Raw genomic sequence first — 20,926 nt, forward strand, 5'->3', positions numbered from 1 at the left:
GAAAGACTATGTGTTCAGTACAGAATTGAGAATAAGAATAATTCAATTAATATTTAACACCCCCAACCCTTATATTTGATATGCGGTCTGGCCTGTTGGTTAATATTAGGTCTAGCAGCGCGCCCCTTCTTGTTGGGTCCTGAACCATTTGTGAAAGTTAGCTGTCTCTCATAGTTGTCAAAAACCTATTACCTTTGCTGGAAATGCAGGTTTCTGTTCCCCATTGTATTTCAGGGTAGTTGAAGTCCCCCATAATAATGACTTCTCCTTCAGTCGCAGCTTCATCTATTTGCTTTACAAGGAATTCTTTGTTGCCTCCAATATTTTTGGAGACTTATAACAAACCCCTTGCAGTAATTTATTATTTTTTCCCCCCTCCCCTTATCTCCACCCATAGGGACTCTGCATTTTCATTAGATTCACCTATTATCACACAGTATGGGTTTTAAGGATGATTTTACATACAGACACACACCTTCCCCTCGCTTATCTGTACCATCATTTCTAAAAAGACTATAGCCCTGCAAGTTAACAGCCCAGTCATGGCTCTCATCCAGCCATGTTTCAGATATCCCCACCATGTCATAATTATGCTCCAACAACATTAATTCTAATTCCTCCATTTTGTTGGCGAGGCTTCTGTCATTAGCATACATGCACGTTATGTATCTCTCTGTACCTCTATTCTTTCTTAAATTATTAACTGTTCTAACCCCACCCCCATGCCACCGCACCCCCAACCTCTTTATTTGTGCCCAGGTCTCTATCTGCACTATCTTCCTCTCCTATAAAATGAATACCCTTCCCCCCAATCCCTAGTTTAAACACTCCTCCAACCTTCTAGCCATATTCTCCCCAAGCACAGCTGCACGTTCCTCATTGAGGTGCAGCCCGTCTGTAGCGTAGAACCTGTAGCAAACTGAGAAGTCGGCCCAGTTCTCCTGGAACCTGAACCCCTCCTTCCTACACCAATTTTTGAGCCACTTATTAACCTCCCTAATCTCCCGTTGCCTTTATGGCATTGCACGTGGTACAGGCAGTATTTTGGAAAATACCACCTTGGAGGTCCTTGCTTTCAGCTTGCAGCCTAATTCCCTATAATCATCTTTAAGGATCTTCCACCTACCTCTAACTTTGTCATTTGTGCCAATGTGCACCATGACCACTGGGTCCTTGCCAGCCACTCCTAGTAATCTGTCAACCCGATCAGCGATGTATCGGACTCGAGCGTCAGGAAGGCAACACACCGTCCGATGATCCCTGTCTTTGTAGAGAAGAAAAAGACGCGCACTCTTGCTACGGTGGTGCTGACTGAACGTGGAGTTATTCCACCAAAATGTAGTCCCAAGAATGAAGTCGCACTCAAAGTTCCTTTAAATTGCAAAGAATGTGGCTTTTTATTTTCAAAACACCAAAATTGAACGGTTCACCGCAGTGGTATAAGGTAACGTTTCGACCTGCTGGGTCTTTATCAAACCTTCCTGGAAAAAGCAAAAGAACAAAGTGTCAGTCTTATGTGAGAAAACAAATTAAGTATGCAATATGGAAATTATACATAGGCCCTTTATGTAATAAACAGACATGTATATGTTTATACACTCATCCAAGAGTGAAACAACGACAACAATCAGGGTCCTATGAGCTCTAAAATGGTAGTGTCCCAGGGGGAATTGTGGGTATTTCAAATACCCTTAGTAGCAGTAATAAATTCATAAATCTAGTAGTTTCATAGGAAATACCAAAGGTATACAAGAGAGATATAGGAGAATGCTATAAACGAGCACACTTATATGTGTATATATGTGCAAAAGAGGAGATAAATGTCCAAATAAATCACAATAATAAACATTCAGAGAGATTACAATAATACATGTCCACAGAGATCATAATAATAGTCCACAGAGATCACAATAATAAACGGGTGGTGGATGTAAAATACAGTTATAAAGCGGTTGGTACTGACCTCATGATAGAAAAACAAGAGGATGAGATGTTCTCATGTGAAGTGCTGGAGTCCTATTAGGGGCTGTGGGGGAGAAGGCCACAGAGGTAAGACAAAGGTAGAGGCGAGCTTGAGAAGAGAAATAGGTGGTAAAGAGTATACAGACCTACTTGTATGCTGCATTTGTATGCAGCGGTGGTGTGTGGGAGCATGCTGGCAGGCGCCAAAATATATGTGAGGTGGCCGGAAATGGAAGGAATCATAGAGTCCAGACACCCTGTTTGTGCATGCGCAGTAGTACGTGGGAAAAAGGAGGCTTGGAACGCATGTATGGTGGGGAGCTCTGTGCACAGGCGCGGTGTGAGAACTGGTATGAGGGAATGAAAGTGCAGTAGGGAGAAGTGTGCCTGTAATGAGCGGAGCTAGAATGCTGGTCGTGAATGAGATGTGGGAAAGACTGCCTGAAAAGGGGATAGAGGCAAGGTGGCTGATGAGAAAGTTGTAGAATCTAACAATAAAATATAGAAAATGGAAAATAAAAAAATTATAATTTTTTAATAAATACAACTGAAAATAAAAAAGAGAAAAATGGGCATAGAGATGAACATAGAATAGAACATTTTTGTGAATAAAATGGATGTAAACTGAAAAAGTGAAATAAACATAATGAAATAATGAAAAAAATGAAAAAAAATAAAGAAAAGAAAAAAATAAATAAAAATGAAAAAAAAGAAAGAAAAAAAATGAGAAACTGAAGAAATAAAAAACTAAAAAGATTTTAAAAGAATTAAAATTAATTACATACAAAATGAAAAATGAAAAAATGAAAAAATTAAACAAAATGATGAAAATAATGAAGAAAATAATGAAAATAATGAAAAAAGCGAAAAATTGTATCCAGTACTCACCCATAAGAGAAGTAAAACGGAAAACTAGTGTGTCTAAAAAACAAGATACAAGTTAGTCATGGGGAAGAAAGGAAAACTGCATGTCCACCACCCTACATTGGTATAATAAAAGAGAGGTACATGTAACAACCACAAATAAGAAGGTTATTGAAATCCAAACATGGCCTGAAAAAGACGTTACTTTATATTAAGGTCCAGTTCCCTGTTGAGACCTCTTGGAGACAATGTTTGTAGTGTGTACATCCAATAAGCCTCCCTCTCTTTCAATAGTCTAATGTGATTCCCACCCCTTCGTGGCCTGTCTACTTGCTCTATAATTTGGAATCTTAATTGTGAGACTGTGTGATTGGCATTGATGAAGTGATGAGGTATTGGGAGTCACGATTTTTTATAGCGAATAGTGGATTTATGACTAGCAATCCTGTTGCGCACATGAAGTGTGGTCTCGCCTACGTAAAGCAGGCCACAAGGACATTTTATGAGGTACACAACATAGCTAGTGTCACACGTAAAAAAAACCCTGATGTTGTAACGTTTACTGGTATGTGGGTGAGTAATTTCTCTCCCCTTAATCACGTTGGAACAACAGTCACAGCCGAGACAGGGGAATGTACCTTTGCATTCCATACCAAGAAAACTCTGTTTGGGTGATCTAGAGAGGCTGCCAATGTCAGCTCTAACTAAACTATCCCTGATATTTTTTGATGTCATTTGCACATAAGTGCTGGAGCATGGAAGGCTTCAATGTTGGGATAAAGGTACCGTCACATTTAGCGATGCTGCAGCGATCTAGACAACGATCCCGATCGCTGCAGCGTCGCTGTGTTGTCGCTGGAGAGCTGTCACACAGACAGCTCTCCAGCGACCAACTATGCGAAGTCCCCTGGTAACCAGGGTAAACATCGGGTTACTAAGTGCAGGGCCGCACTTAGTAACCCGATGTTTACCCTGGTTACCAGCATAAACGTAAAAAAAACCAAACACTACACACTTACATTCCGGTGTCTGTCCCCCTGCTTCTCTGCACTGTGTAAGCGCCAGCCGGAAAGCACAGCGGTGACATCACCGCTGTGGTCTGCTTTCCGGCCGTCCGGCGCTTACACAGTGCAGAGAAGCACAGCGCCGGGGGACAGACACCGGAATGTAAGTATGTAGTGTTTGTTTTTTTTACGTTTACGCTGGTAACCAGGGTACACATCGGGTTACTAAGCGCGGCCCTGCGCTTAGTAACCCAATGTTTACCCTAGTTACCAGTGAAGACATCGCTGAATCGGCGTCACACACGCCGATTCAGCGATGTCTACGGGAGATCCAGTGACGAAATAAAGTTCTGGCCTTTCTGCTCCGACCAACGATGGCACAGCAGGATCCTGATCGCTGCTGCCTGTCAAACTCAACGATATCGCTAGCCAGGACGCTGCAACGTCACGGATCGCTAGCGATATCATTCAGTGTGAAGGTACCTTAAGACTTAGATAAGAGGGACCAATGTTTTTTGATAACATTGTATATCTTAGGCATTACAGGGTGATCCCTGTCTTTGTGACAGATTGCCCTATCTGTTCCCCTAATAATTGAATCCCCCTCTACCAGCACCTGTCTGGCCTACCCTGCTCTCCTATTTCCCTCCTTACTGGAGCAGACACTCCTCCGGCTTTCAGAGGACATGCCTTGCTGCAGCAGTGCTACCCCTGGCACCCCCTCATCTGCCATCTTAGCAATCTTATTGGGGTATGCCAGATCTGGACTAGCCTCCCTGGCACTCTTCCCTCTACCCCACCTTCTAACTGTCACCCAGCTTGCTGCTTCGCTGTTCTGCAGCTCCATCCTACCATTCCCCCCTCATCTTTCCCATTGAGCGTCTGCTCAGTGAGCAGAAGACTCCTTTCCATATTGCCTATGGATCTCAGTGTTGCCAGCTGCACATTTAGATCCAGTACCTGGGCTTCCAAATGCACAACGTGCTCACATCTCGCACAGCAGTATGCACCACGACCGGCTGCTGAAGGATTGCAAACATGTGGCAAGATGTACACTGGAAGGCATTAACAATAGTGGAGCACATTTTCTAATACGAATTGCACCAGACAGAAAAGTTAAATTAAAAAAAATACAAAGTATTAATAAAATACAGATAGCAATTCAGTGATTTCTCCCTTGGAAACTCCCTGAATCCAAAGTCACTGAATCACAAGTGACACACTTACCGCCGTTCGCACTTGCACTCCGGTCACACTCAGCTCATTCATACTCGCTAAGCTGAAGATTTAAAGAGATTTTTTCCCCTCAGCAGCAATCCACCTTGCTGTTCAATGCACATCCAAAAAAAAAGATCCAGGTTCAGGTCCAGAGAAATGTTTTCACCAGATGTGTCCATTTCATTCCTGATTATGTGTCTGTGTAAATTCATCCTTGTTTGTAGTTTTTGCATGTTTCCCCAATATAAATACCGTATTTTTCTGACCATAAGATGCACTTTTTTCCTCAAAATTTGGGAGGAAAGTGTGGGTGCGTCTTATGGTTGGAACATAGCATGTGGGGAGGGGGCAGCAGCGAGTGGGATCGCACTGTGAAGAAGGCAGAAAAATGTCCCAGCTGCCCATAATCCAGCTGTGGTCCCCATAATTAAAGTGCAGTGAATATTCATTAGCCGCTTCCCCGCCCACCTGTCAGCTGAGCAGTGAGCAGGGAGCAGCCATTGAATACTCCTTCACTTAATCAGCGACACACATGGTTTCCCCAGTGCCGGATTCCTGCAGCAGCTGGGGAGATCTGTGTGTCCAGTGGAGGAGGGGGCAGGAGCAGGGGGCCGGGGGAGACAAGATCAACACCTGCCTGGCTGTGCTGGATGCTGAGGCATAAGGACCTGTGTGATGTCATGAAGAGGGAGGGCTGGAGCATCACATGATGGCACAGAGCCCTCCCTCTTCTGATGTCATCACAGGTCCTTCAGACTCCCCACTAGAATCTGCAGGACTCCTCAAATGACCTGTGCTGTGGAGAGGCAACAAGAGGGAGAGCTCTGTGTATGCAGTCACTGGATGATCCAGCTCTTTACCTCACCACAGTGTGGCTAGCTGGCTGCCATAATTAAAAGGTTAGTCTTTACAACACACAATAAAGCACTCTGCCACTCCTGTGGTGAACTATAACTTCCAGCATGCCATAGGATCTGCAGGTCATGATGGGAGTTATAGTTCTCCCAATGGGATCTTAAAGCCCTCCAGTGTTATTTTTCAGTTCTGGAGTGGTGCTTTAAATATAAGCCCTGTGCCCCCATTCTTATACTCACCCTCCAGCGTCTTCATGTAGTACTTTACAGACACCACACTGGTCCCGCAGCACCATTTTCTACCGGTAGCTTCCAACATAATAACATACTATTATATGTGGTGTTATTATATATAATAATATGTTATTAAATTTTAACACTTTTATTTGCTTCAAATATTGTTTCCCTATTTTCCACCTCTAAAACCTGGGTGCGTCTTATAGTTCGGTGCATCTTATAGTCCGAAAGATATGGTGTATCTGCTTTTTATGATGTTTTTTTCACCTTGTACATTGTATCAGGTACACCACGTTGGAGGATGTACATGAAAAGGAACCCATGACCTTATAGTCCTGATTTGTGTTTGGTACACGGACTATATTTGTTGGTAATATGTGGGTACACGTTTTGCATCTTATTGTTACAAGGGAATGTGCCAGTCACTGATGGTGATAAGAGGACACTCCTGACAATGAGATTCCTTAAGTTAGGGGGCTGTTTGTAGGAGTGAAGTGGTAGTTCTTGGAATATGTCTTTCAATTTGTGGTCTCTATGGAATATGGGTTGGAGATCAGCACCAATTTTCCTTAGGATGCTCATGTGGGGGTTGTATGTGACAACAAGAGGCTGTTTCTTGGGATCCTTGTAGCCCTGTGGATCTGCTCATCTATTACCAGTGGATGGTATCTTTGTTGCATGTATTCCTCAGTGATCGCAGCTGTAGTTTCCTGTCTTTACTTTCTGAACAGATCCGAATATACCTCAGAGCTTGACTGTAAATTATGGATTTTTTGTGCGTCTTGGATGAAAGCTGTTCCATCTAAGATAAGCCAGACATCCTGTGGGCTTATGTTAAATTGATGTTTCTATGGCATTATCCTTGTTGTATATGATCATGTCCAGAAAATGTATTTGGGTCTTTGAAAAGTTGAGGGAGAGCTTGATGGTTGGGTGGTACTTATTGAAGTTATTATTTTGTACTATTATTATTATTATTATTATTATTTATTTATATAGCACCATTGATTCCATGGTGCTGTACATGAGAAGGGGTTACATCAAAATACAAATATCACTTACAGTAAACAAAACTAACAATGACAGACTGATACAGAGGGAAGAGGACCCTGCCTTTGCAGGCTTACATTCTACAGGATTAAGGAGACAGTAGGTCGAGTGTTGCAGTAGCTCCAATGGTGTTGAGGTGGCCGTGTGGTCTTTACAGGCTGTAAGCTTCTTTGAAGAGGTGGGTTTTCAGGTTTCTTTTGAAGGATCCAAAAGTAGTGAATAACCGGACGTGCTGGGGCACTGAATTCCAGAGGATGGGTGATATTCGGGAGAAGTCTTGGAGGCAATTGGGTGAGGAGCGAATAAGTGTGGAGGAGTGGAGGAGGTCTTGGGAGGACCGGAGATTACGTGAGGGAAGATATTGAGAGATTAGTGTGGAAATATACGTAGGAGAAAGGTTATGGATGGCTTTGTAGGTCAGTGTTAGTAATTTAAACTGGTTACGCTGGCAAATTGGGAGCCAGTGAAGTGATTTACAAAGCAGGAGTGTAGCGAGAAGAGAGATTAATTAGTCGGGCAGCAGAGTTAAGGGTGGATGGACTGGAGGGGTGCGAGAGTGTTAGAAGGTAGGCCACAGAGGAGTATGTTGCAGTAGTCGAGGCGGGAGATGATTAGGGCATGCACGAGCATTTTGGTAGAGTGTGGGTCAAGGAAAGGCCGGATTCTGGAAATATTTTTGAGCTGGAGGCGACAGGAGGTGGCGAGAGCTTGGATGTGCGGTTTGAAGGACAGGGCAGATTCAAGGGTTACTCTGAGGCAGCGGATTTTGGGGACAGAGGAAAGTGTGATTTTTCATTTATTTTGATAGATCAGGTAGGGAAGATGTGTGTGCTGGAGGAATGATAATGAGTTCAGATTTGTCCACATTGAGCTTGAGGAAGTGAGAGGAGAAGAAGGAGGATATGGCTGATAGACACTCTGGGATTCTGGAGAGCAGAGAGGTGACATCTGGGCCCGAGAGGTAGATCTGAGTGTCATCGGCATATAGATGGTACTGGACACCATAGGACCTTATGAGTTGTCCCAGGCCGAGTGTATGGATTGAGAAGAGTAAGGGTCCTAGGACAGAGCCTTGGGGGACTCCAACGGAGAGGGGACGAGATGATGAGGTAGTATGGGAGTAGGAAACGCTAAATGTGCGGTTGGCAAGGTATGAGGAGATCCAAGATAGGGCAAGGTCTTTGACCCCAAAGGAAAAGAGGATCTGTAGTAGGAGGCAGTGGTCAACTGTGTCGAAGGCAGAGGACAGGTCTAGGAGGAGTAGTATAGAGAATTGTCTGTTAGCTTTGGCTGTAAGTAAGTCATTAGTAATTTTGGTCAGGGCAGTCTCAGTGGAATGGTGGGGATGGAAGCCAGATTGTAGGTTGTCAAAGAGAGAGTTAAGGTACCTTCACACTGAATGATATCGCTAGCGATCCGTGACGTTGCAGCGTCCTGGCTAGCGATATTGTTGAGTTTGACAGGCAGCAGCGATCAGGATCCTGCTGTTCCATCGTTGGTCGGAGCAGAAAGGCCAGAACTTTATTTCGTCGCTGGATCTCCCGTAGACATCGCTGAATCGGCGTGTGTGACGCCGATTCAGCGATGTCTTCACTGGTAACCAGGGTAAACATCGGGTTACTAAGCACAGGGCCGTGCTTAGTAACCCGATGTTTACCCTGGTTACCAGCGTAAACGTAAAAAAAACAAACACTACATACTTACATTCCGGTGTCTGTCCCCCGGCGCTGTGCTTCTCTGCACTGTGTAAGCGCCGGCCGGCCGGAAAGCAGAGCACAGGGGTGACGTCACCGCTGTGCTTTCCGGCTGGCACTTACACAGTGCAGAGAAGCACAGCGCCGGGGGAGAGACACCGGAATGTAAGTATGTAGTGTTTGGGTTTTTTTACGTTTACGCTGGTAACCAGGGTAAACATCGGGTTACTAAGCGCGGCCCTGCACTTAGTAACCCGATGTTTACCCTGGTTACCAGGGGACTTCGCATAGTTGGTCGCTGGAGAGCTGTCTGTGTGACAGCTCTCCAGCGACCACACAGCGACGCTGCAGCGATCGGGATCGTTGTCTAGATCGCTGCAGCGTCGCTAAATGTGACGGTACCTTTAGATGCAAAGTGAGAGGAAGGTTCAACATAGACGTGCTGCTCAAGGAGTTTGGAAGCAAATGGGAGCAAAGATATGGGGCGATAGCTGGACATAGTGCTTGGGTCAAGGGATGGCTTTTTGAGGATAGGTGTAATTGTGGCATGTTTGAAGGCAGAGGGGAAGGTACCAGAAGTTAGTGAATGGTTGAAGGGATGGGTTAGGGATGGGATTAGGGATGGAAAGTTATTGTGGAAGGTGAGTAGATCATCTTTCGAGCCTGTCCACATTATTAGCAGATCATCAATGTAGCGGAAGTATGCAAGAGGTTTAACAGAGCAAGATGACAAAAAATCTTCCTCCAGTTTCGCCATAAATAAGTTAGCATATTGTGGAGACATTTTGATTCCCATGGCTCTGCCCATACACTGTTGGTATGAATTGTTCCCAAATGAAAAATAGTTGTGATGGAGCACAAACCTCATAAATTGCAGTGTTGGTTCTGTGGCTAGATTGTTCTTTTGAAGGAAATATTTGCATGCTGCAATTCCATCCTCATGAGGAATGTTGGAATAGAGAGACTCTACATCCATGGTGACTAGCATCCAGTCCTGTGAAAGTGGGCCCAGCGCTGACAATTTGCAAAAAATATCTGTAGTGTCCTGGATATAACTGGATGTGCACCTCACCAATGATTTTAGAATGTTCTCCACCCAGCCTGAGATATTCTCAGTTAAAGTCCCAATACCAGAGATGACAGGCCTCCCAGCATTACCTTCTTTATGTATTTTAGACAACATGTAGAAGGTACCTGTTTGGGGATTGTCTGGTATTAGTTCCAGCATTGAGGATGAAGTGGAATCAAATCCATTGATGATATGTGTTAGTTTCTCTGCATATTTTTTATTCGGATCTCCCTGAAGTGGGGTGTAGTATTTTATATCCAAGAGTCTGTTTGCTTCCTGGATGTAATCTGTCATGTTCATTATGACTATAGCTCCTAGTTTGTCTGCTGGTTTGATGATGATATTGTTATTGGCTTTTAACGATTGTATGGTTTTTCTTTCCTCCACAGAGATATTTTGTGGCACTTTATGGTGTCTGTCCAAAATGTCAGATTTAACTTTTTTACGGAAACAGTCAATGTAGTGATCCAGCGTTTGGTTGTGCCCAGGTTGGGGGGTCCAGTTTGTCCTCTTTTTCTCTTTTGCTGTGCCTTTCACATTGTCTTGTGATGCAATATCTGCATGGTTATGAAAGAATTCTTTGAGTCACAATCTGCGGGAGAATTCCTTGATATCACTACAGAACAGAGCCCTATCAAGCTGCTTTGTAGGACAGAATGTTAGTCCCTTTGATAGAACATGCATTTCTCCTGTGCTTGGCTCATATTGTGAGAGGTTTAGAACAGAGTACGAAGTATTACAATGATTCTGTAAATTGGGCTTACCTTCAGCTACATTGAGACCTGCATTCTTCCTGAGTCTGTCCAGTTTCTTTTTCTTATTGATAATGAGGTGATGTTGTAAGTTGTTGTAGAAATTCTGCAATGTCTCCTTGATTAGACAAGAACCCGGTCCTTGTATTCGGTCCTGAAGGTAATTTATCTCTTCTTGTGGTAGAAAAATCCAATTAGATGATTCCGCAGTCTCTCAGATGATCTGTAGCAAAGTTTCTGTGAAAAATGGGTATTGTAGGTATACGTTGTTGGATTTCTTTTCATGAGGCCTTTAGAGATTAGGTTTTCCTTCTTGCATCTGGATAGAAAGAAAATGTCACTGTTCATTTGTGCCAGTTTCTTCAGGAGAGTTTTCAAAACCATTTGTGATCGGTACATTGGGGTATCTTCCATTATCATGATGTACAATAACAAATTGTATTGTGGTACCGTGTTAGCCAGAAAAGTCGATGTGAATAATTTTCTGCCCAATGATGACAGAAGTATTCTAGGATTGACACCTTTATTGGCTAACCAGAAAATAATATACCAAGCTTTCAGAGCACAGTGGCTCCTTCTTCAGGCAAGATTACAGATAGATTAATAAGAAAAAAGCACAACATTTAAAAAATACTACAGTAGGACATTTGTTCAGGGGGTGGGAGGTGTGATGCCTCATAAAGATAAGCCAAGGAAATCAAATTAGGCCTTTTATTACAAATGGAGAGGTAGTGGGAATGATGTTCTTAGTTATCTGGAATCCATCTGGTGGAGGTGTGAATTGTATCCATGTAGTGACTCAAAAATCCAGGTGTTAAATTGAGTCCTAGTGTCAAAGAATTGAACATCTTCATTAGTTTGAATTCCCAAATTTTTCTTTCCCTGTTATCCTTAAAATGACCTTTTAGTATTGAGACTTTTAAATCTGTCATACTGTGTTCAGGTCCAGAAAAATGCATCTAGAATTATGTACAATGCCATAACCTACCTCTTTAGTAGTATCCCATGCAAAATAAACACATATCTTTTGTGAACTAATAAAAAAAAATAGGATACAGATCTATCAAATGATCTCATGACCCACAACACACCTTCTTGATAATTTGACATTGATAACTTAACATTGCATAAGTAAATGACCCATGTCAAGCTATCACTGGGGAACAATTTGAAAAAAAATTTCTGTTGAGTTAGGTTTTTGAGCTGATTTATACTAAAATTGGCATGCTGATTCCAAAAATGTAGTCAGTTTTTTCTAGCACGTCAAGTTTTTCCTCCACAACTTACCTGCCAGAGAAGCACGATTGCACTGATATCTGTAATAAGACTTGTTATCTGATTACAATTCGACTCATATAGAGCTACGTGGCAACTTGTAAGAGTAGTCACAACTGAGACAGTGTGGTGAGAGCAGCTCCCAATACGTCATAATTATCAATATCTTTACACAAAAAATGTATCATAGTAGGAATAAATAGGATTTGTGATAGCTTTTCTTTTTACATTGGGCGCTTAGTTGTAATTTATATATCTTTTATGATTTTTTTCTTTGTTAGTTTTCAAAGCTTGTAACTTTCCATCTCAGTGTTTTATTTACATATGTACATATTTCCTTTGTTTCAGATCATGTCTGCTCCTTCTTCCTCTCGTCGTAAATGCCTAAACAACCCTGACTCCTTCTGCTATATTTGTGGTGTTTTCACCATTCCAGTTCAAAGGGCAAACATCAGTGCATTTGTCAAACAAGCATATTTTGCATATTTTAAAGTAAAACTCGGTGATCAAGATAAGCCATGGGCCCCTCACATAGTGTGCAAGCAGTGTGTTGAGAGTTTACGGATGTGGACCAAAGGAACACGTGAAAAGTTGGCATTTGGTATCCCCATGGTGTGGAGAGAGCAAAAAGGTCATTCCACAGACTGTTACTTCTGTTTAGTGAAAACATCAGGATTTAACAGGAAAAATAAAAGTAAAATAGAATATCCAAATCTACCATCAGCTACCAGACCAATGCCTCATTCAGCTGAAATTCCAGTGCCAGTTTTCGAACAGCTACCATCTCTAGAAGTTCTGAGTGATGTTGACGAACACAGTGACAGCAATGATGCAGAATTTGAAATTCACAAGGATTCAGTTCGTAAGGGATTTGATCAGCACGAGTTAAATGATTTAGCACGTGAATTGGGCTTATCAAAAAAAGCTTCAGAATTACTAGCATCAAGGCTGAATGAGAAACAGTTACTTGAACAAGGAGTGAAGGTATCATACTTTTGTACTAGAGAAAGTACATTTTTGCAGTACTTTCGGTGTGACAGCGGTTTTGTGTTTTGCCATAATATTCCTGGTTTACTACAAGAATTAGGGCTTTCAATGTACAATCCAAATGAATGGTGACTGTTTATTTATAGCTCAAAGCGGAGTCTTAAGTGTGTCCTTCTACACAATGGCAATTTATTTGGTGCAGTCCCTATTGGGCATTCTGTCTCTCTTCGTGAAGAACATGGAGATGTAAAGAGAGTTATTGAGTTATTGAAATATGACACACACAATTGGATCATCTGTGTTTGACCTTAAAATGGTTTGCTTCCTTCTTGGTCAGCAACGTGGGTACACAAAGTATCCCTGCTTTCTCTGTATGTGGGATAGCGAGCTCGAGAAAAGCATTGGGTTGAGTCGAATTGGCCTCCAAGATCTGGTCTTAAACCTGGAGATCCTAACATTCTACATCAGCCACTTGTTGACAGGAAGAATATACTATTCCCACATCTGCACATAAAACTAGGTCTCATGAAGCAATTTGTAAAAGCATTGCCAACTGACGGCGACTGTTTTAAGTACATCATGTTGGCACTTCCTGGACTGTCCATTGAAAAACTCAAGGCTGGTGTGTTTGATGGTCCACAAATTCGACAGCTCATCAAAGATGAACATTTCACCGGGACTATGTCAGATCTTATACAAATAAACACCGTGTGCACTGCTATGTATTGGTGCAGAGACTAGGTTCCCAAGCCGTATAGTTAATTATAAGAAAGTCTCGTACTCAACTTAAATCTGATAGATTTATTGGTATTAAGGTAGCACTGGAAACGTTTCAGCTCTTATCGAGCTTTCATCAGTCACGTGCTGTGCCTTATAGTGTGTCGAACGTGTCCTTATTTAGAATGCAGATCATGCATGATGCAATAAATGTCCGCTATTAACGATTGTAGAGGTGATTCCATATATGAGGCAAGATGCTTCAGAGCTTGTGTGCGTTATAGGTATAGTAGTCCCAGTGTGAGACAGTTCCTTTCATAGGCACTGGAGGAGAATGCACCAAGTACTTGTGAGCGCATATATTGCTATTTGCATATATTGTGTCAGAACTTAGAAGGTCATACCTGGGGGGGAGGAGAGAACCGCATGGATATGTACACTAACAGGGGCTGATAAAGGAGCCGCCTGGGCGCGTGTATTCACCTCCTGGACGCAGTTCTCTCCTCCCCCCCAGGTATGACCTTCTAAGTTCTGACACAATATATGCAAATAGCAATATATGCGCTCACAAGTACTTGGTGCATTCTCCTCCAGTGCCTATGAAAGGAACTGTCTCACACTGGGACTACTATAACTATAACGCACACAAGCTCTGAAGCATCTTGCCTCATATATGGAATCACCTCTACAATCGTTAATAGCGGACATTTATTGCATCATGCATGATCTGCATTCTAAATAAGGACACGTTCGACACACTATAAGGCACAGCACGTGACTGATGAAAGCTCGATAAGAGCTGAAACGTTTCCAGTGCTACCTTAATACCAATAAATCTATCAGATTTAAGTTGAGTGCGAGACTTTCTTATGTCAGATCTTGAGAAGAATGCTTGGTTATCATTCAAAGACGTTGTCAAGAACTTTCTTGGAAATACACATGCAAGTAATTACAAAGAAATTGTTCAGAAACTATTGGAGAGCTACAAAGCGCTTGGTTGCAACATGAGTATTAAACTACATTTTCTGCATTGCCATCTTGCCAACTTTCCGGAAAATCTTGTTGCTGGTAGCGATGAGCAATGTGAACGATTTCACCAAGATTTGAAGGTTATGGAAGACCGTTACCAGGGTAGATGGGATGTACATATGATGGCTGACTATTGCTGGAGCATCAAACGTGATTGTCCTCAAGTTAAACACTCCAGAAAAAGCTATAAATGTAAATTTTTACCTTAAATACTTGCATATATAGAAAGAAAAACTGAGATCATTTCTGGATTCAGCATCCAAAAATTAATTAAGAACAGTTGTCAGACCTAACTCTTAAAAAATTGTGTTCCCCAGTATAAGCAAATTACAATTTGTGGTGCTGTGATATCCTAGTGCTGTCTTTCCTCAGTCAAGATAACTTTTGCTAGATTTTTTTCCTACTGACCTGGAAGTCTACATTTAGAATTTGACCATGACTAATACAAAAGTATGGAAATATCTTCTGCTGGAAATAAAAATACTTGTTTTGCTGTTTATGCTTAAAAGCAAGAATTTGTGTGAATGGCAACAAAGAAATAATCTGTTCACAAATCTGTCTTCCTTAATAGGAAAAGGGATTGGAAGCCATGATTACTTCCATCTATAATCTTTATTATTACTTAGATGAAATTAACTAAACAGGCCCCACAGAGGTTATTATTATTATTATTATTATTATTATTATTATTATTAATTATTGTTTTCTCTTATCATTTTTCTCATTATTCAATTTAAAGACTGGATTAATTTATTTTAGATTTGAATTGGTTGGACATTAAAGAACCCAGCGATACCAAATACAGTGTGGAAAATAAGTATTTGATGCACTGCTGATTTTCCAAGTTTTCCGAACTAAAAAGAATGGAGAGGTCTGTAATTTTTATTGTAGGTACAACTGTGAGAGACAGGATCTAAAAATACAAATTAGAAAATCACATTGTATGATTTTAAAATAATTAAATTGCATTTTATTGCATGAAATAAGTATGTGATCACCTACCAACCAGCAAAAATTTTGGCTCTCACAGACCTGTTAGGTTTTCTTTAAGTAGCCCTCCTACTCTGCACTCATTACCTGTATTAATTGCACCTGTTTGAACTTGTTACCTGGACAAAATACACCTGTCCACACACTCAACCAATCACACTACAGCCTCTCCACCATGGCAAGACCAAAGAGCTGTCTAAGGACACCAGGGACAAAATTGTAGACCTGAACAAGGCTGGGATGGGCTACAGGACAATGAGTAAGCAGCTTGGTGAGAAGGCAACAATTGCTGGAAAAACTATTAGAAAATTGAGGAAACAAAATGACTGTCAGTCTTCTTTGGACTGAGGCTCAATGCATGATCTTTCCTCATGGGGTAAGGAAGATTAAGAGAAAGGTCAGGAATCAGCCCAGAACTACATGGCAGGACATGGTCAATGACCTTAAGGGGGCTGGGACCACAGTTTCACACATTACATTACCATCATGGATTAAAATCCTACAGAGCATGCAAGGTCACACTGCTCACACCAGCACATGTCCAGGCATGTTTGAAGTTTGCCAATGACCATCTGGATGCAGGACCGGTTTTAGACAAAGTGGGGCCCTGGGCAAATGCTCAAAGTGGGGCCCCGAATGCTCACATATTGCACCATCACACAAAAACATTTCTGTTGTATTTACATGTGCTGAGCTCAGGCCTCTAAATGAGCGTGATCAATAATATTGAAGTCGTTCAGCGCTTTTTTCCTGGCCTCTTTTGAGTATGTTCACACGTTCAGCACATGTCTGCTGCATCCAAAGAGCTGGCGCCTATTAAACGCAGATGAATCCACATGTGTTCATTGAACCGTGCGGAATCACCTCGTCCAATACATTGTACTGGTGACATTCATCTTGCAGAGGCTTGCGTCTCTGCAAGATAGACATGCTGCAGTCTGGAGAAAAGCACTGCATGTTCGTCTCTGTGGGTGAGCAAGGGGAGTCTGTGCACGCATAGTGGGCATGCTATTTTTTTAAATCCCATCCACTGTGCTGTAACATCTGGATGCTGCACAAGTATGCAGCATTCAACCCGCATCAGTTACTGACCGTGTGCACCTACCCTTAGTATGGCTGAGAATGAATGATTGGTACAGATAGTCATTGATACAGTATAATGCAGGTTCCATATAGTACATATAATAAAATGTACTCCCCATGGTACTTGATAGAGTATAATGCATCCCCCTCAAAGTGTACTGCAGTCCACTCTCACAGCCCCCATAAAGCATATTGCAGCCCACATAGAGTATAATGCAGCCTCCTCAGAGTATAATGCAGCCTCTTTGGATTATAAAGCAGCCCCCTCAGAGTATAATGCAGGCCCCACACACAGTATAATGCAGCCCCCCACAAACACACAAACCGTATAGTGCAGCCCCTTACACATGCAGTATGATGCAGCCCCCACACACACTATGATGCGGCCCCTTCAGAGTATAATGCAGCTCCACACACAGTATAATTCAGCTCCCCGAAACAAACACTGACACAAAGTGTAGTGCAGCCCCCCACTCACAGTATAATTCCGCCCACACACACACACAGTATAGTGCATCCCCCACACACAGTATGATGCAGCCCCCCACATACAAGGTAAAGTGCAGTCCCACCACACACACAGTATAATGCAGCCCCCCCACACACACACAGTATAGTTCAGGAGACACACCACATTACAGTGCAGTCCCCTCACACATAGTATAGTGCAGCAGACACACATACACAATACTTACATCTCCTCCTCAATCCCCTTGTGCTTTGGCTTCTGCAGAGCTTCTCAAAGTATTATCAGCTCCACTTTTGGCACATGCTGAGTCAGAGGCAGAGGGGGAGGGATGGGATAGGGAGCATCATAGGCTGGGGGCTCCTGGAGGAGCGGGGGACCTAGGCAGCTGCCTGGTCTGCCTGCCCCTAATGCCAGCCCGGTCTGGATGATCCAGAGGAAGCATGAGAGAAGGTCTTGTGGTCACTTGAGATCAATATAGAACTTTTTGGTATCAACTCCACTCGCCGGGTTTGGAGGAAGAAGAAGGATGAATATAACCCCAAGAACACTGTCCCAACAATGAAGCATGAGGAGGGAGCATTATATTTTGGCAGTACTAGTCTGCAAAGGGGTCAGGATGACTGCACCGTATTTAAAGGATAGAAAGGGTCATATATTGCTAAATTTTGGCCAACAGCCTCATTACTAAAAAAAAAGTGCATTGAAGATGGGTTATGGCAGCATCTTCCAACACGTAAATGGTCCTGGTGCGGCCCAGCCAGTCTCAGACCTGAACCAAATAGAAAATCTTTGGAGGAAACTGAAACGCAATGTTGCCCAGTGACAGCACTGAAATGTGAAATATTTGGGGAAGATCTAGACAGAGAAGTGGGCCAAAATCCCTGTTCCAGTGTGTGCAAACTCAGTCAATAACTACAGGAAATGTCCAACCTCTGTAATTGTAAACAAAGGTTTCTGTTCCAAATATTAAGTTCTGTTGTTTCTGTGGTTTCAAATACTTATTTTCTGAAATAAAATGCAAATTGATTATGTCAAAATCATTCAATGTGATTATCTGAATTTTTTTAAGGTTCTGTCTCTCACAGTTGAAGTATACTTGCAATAAAAATTACAGACCTCTCCATTGTTTGTAGGTGGGAAAACTTACAAAAGTGTATCAAACACTAATTTTCCCCATTGTCTGTGAATTTTTTTTATTTTTTTTTATTGTTTTTTTTTTAATGAGACAGAAGGGGTGGAGATATATATATTTTTTATTTTTAACATATTTTTAAATGCATTTTTTCACCTTTTACATTGTTTTTTAGTCCCCTTAAGGGACTTGAAGTTGCTGTCGTTTCATCGTCTAGACTAAACACAGCAGCGTATCAGCACTACTATCTATAGTGAAAATCAACATCTACTATGAATGTCAGCTAAGCGTTGGCTTTAACAGGAGTGCTGTAATGGCTGTCATAGCAACCCATTGAAGCCCCACTATCATGTCATTTGTCCACTATGGGAGCATGGACTGACATGTCCCTCTGCCATCGCATGTTACATGCTGCTGATAGAGATTAACAGTGGCACTTAAGTTAACAGCCACGGGTGGAGTGGAGCTCCACCCGCAGCTGTTAGAGGCACAAATATATCATCATCTGTTGGGAAACATGCAAGCTCATGTCAAAAGTTAATGAGCCAACATATGACGTACCAGCATGACATATCTTGTACTGTATATAGATATTGACCTCACTTCTGCTTGTCCTTATACAGAGAGATCACATAACTGTTTTCAAAGCGATTTATGATCCATGTAGGGCTGGACATTTGTTTATCTGTTCACTACATTTATTGTGTCCTGCTGTCTCAATTGAGTTAGATTAATTGCTAACGAGAGAGAGAGAGAGAGAGAGAGAGAGAAAAGTGAGATCTAAGAGCTAGTTTCCTATAATTTTAGACATAGTTTGAGGATGCATTCGTGCAGGGATGCATTCGTGCACTATTATTCGTGTACAGTTATTCAAATCGATCCTTTCAGTCCCACCATCCAACACAAGAGACGCTCTCACAAATCTCTTAACTATCTGCTCTCTCTTTCTATCCTCCCTCTCCTAGTCGCTGGGGACATCTCTCCCAACCCCGGCCCCCCATTTTATAGCCAGTCAAACCTCCCAACTGTTACACTCAGAAACCCCTCTAACCTTATTAATATTCCATGCATGCCTTCTGCCTCTTTCAGTTGTGCCTTTTGGAATTCTCACTCTGTGTGTAATAAACTCCCTTTCATCCACAACTTCTTCCTTTCTAATTCTCTTAACCTCCTGGCTAGTGTTGAGCGATACTTTCCGATATCGGAAAGTATCGGTATCGGAAAGTATCGGCCGATACCGTCAAAATATCGGATCCAATCCGATACCGATACCCGATCCCAATGCAAGTCAATGGGACGAAAATATCGGAATTAAAATAAACCCTTTATACACTTGTAGGTTCATTCTACATGAAGGAAAACAACTAAGAATAATGTAGGATGTATTGGGGGACGTGGCGGAGACATTAAAGGCACAGAGGTTTAGCCCAATGTAATAGAATAGCAGGATTTTTTTTTTTTTGGATGACGTTCGGCGTTAGAAAGAATTTGACTATGTTAATTTTTTTTTTTTTTTATGTCACATATTGATGTTTCACTACTTCAACGCCCTTCACCTTCTTTTTTACTTCTCCCACACTTTCTTCTTCATTATCCTCATCATCAGCTTCTTTGACATCAACTTCTTCACCTTATTCATCTTCTTCTTCATCTTCTACCTATTATTTTTTGGGTTACATTGTTCATATTCTTTTTATTTTACTATTATCTTCATCATATTCTACTTCTTCATCATATTCTTATTTGTGACAGGCATTCCTGTAGTTGTTATCTATAAAAGTTTGAAGATTACACCTTCCGTTCTGCCTGTCACAAAACAGTTACATTTGTCCGCGTTCAGTTTGGCCTGCAGCATCAGGCTTTATCCAGGGGCACCACGAGGAGGAACGGACTCACCCCCATACACTGCTTAGTCTTCTTCTGCTTATAATTTAGATAATATTTTTTGCTCTGATATTTAGTGTTATGCTTAATGTTCTTCTGCTCTTTGTTCTGCAGCCTCTTGTTCTTCTGCTTCTCGGTCTTCCAGGTCGTCGTCGTCTCCAGGGTCGTCGTCTCCGGGGTCGTCGTCATCGGGGTGGTCTTCAGGGTCGTCGTCTCCGGGGTCGTCGTCATCACGGTGGTCTTCAGGGTCATCGTCTCCAGGGTCGTCGTCATCATGGTGGTTGTCGTCTCTGGTGTCGTCGTCATCTTAGGGGTGTTCTTCCGGGTCATCGTGTTTAGTCTCTTGAACTTGGAAATGTAGCAGAAGGTACAAGAAGGCTGAGAAAATGCCGAGAACCAGCTGATGGAACTGGAACTCGGATGGCTACCCGAAGGTCCAAGAGCCAATGGAACTACCGAGGACCAGCTGACGTTACTGGAACCCGGTTACTAAGCAGGAGGTACCCGTGCCTGAAAGCACTACCAAGGACCACCTGACGTTGGTGGAACTCGGATACCCAGAGGGAGGCACCTAAGCCAAAGGCTCTGCCCGGAACCAGCTGACGGTACTGGAACCAGGATGGGGAGCAGAAGGTACAAGAGCAAAAGACACTGCC

At 42.3% G+C, this 20,926-nt stretch overlaps 1 long non-coding RNA gene across 1 annotated transcript in view; it reads right to left on the reverse strand.

Annotated features, from left to right (window-relative positions):
* Positions 1-1,420: 1,420 nt before the first annotated feature.
* Positions 1,421-20,926, reverse strand: part of LOC143818386 (uncharacterized) — a 97,467-nt gene continuing 77,961 nt past the window's right edge. The window contains exons 2-4 of the long non-coding RNA XR_013224507.1: positions 2,851-2,883; positions 1,964-2,026; positions 1,421-1,481 (exon numbers count right to left, since the gene is read on the reverse strand). This is a non-coding gene — a long non-coding RNA (uncharacterized LOC143818386). The remainder of the gene's footprint in view (positions 1,482-1,963; positions 2,027-2,850; positions 2,884-20,926) is intronic.

This window comes from Ranitomeya variabilis, chromosome 3 (assembly GCF_051348905.1).
Source record: "Ranitomeya variabilis isolate aRanVar5 chromosome 3, aRanVar5.hap1, whole genome shotgun sequence".
In the NCBI taxonomy this organism is placed as follows: Eukaryota; Metazoa; Chordata; class Amphibia; order Anura; family Dendrobatidae; genus Ranitomeya; species Ranitomeya variabilis.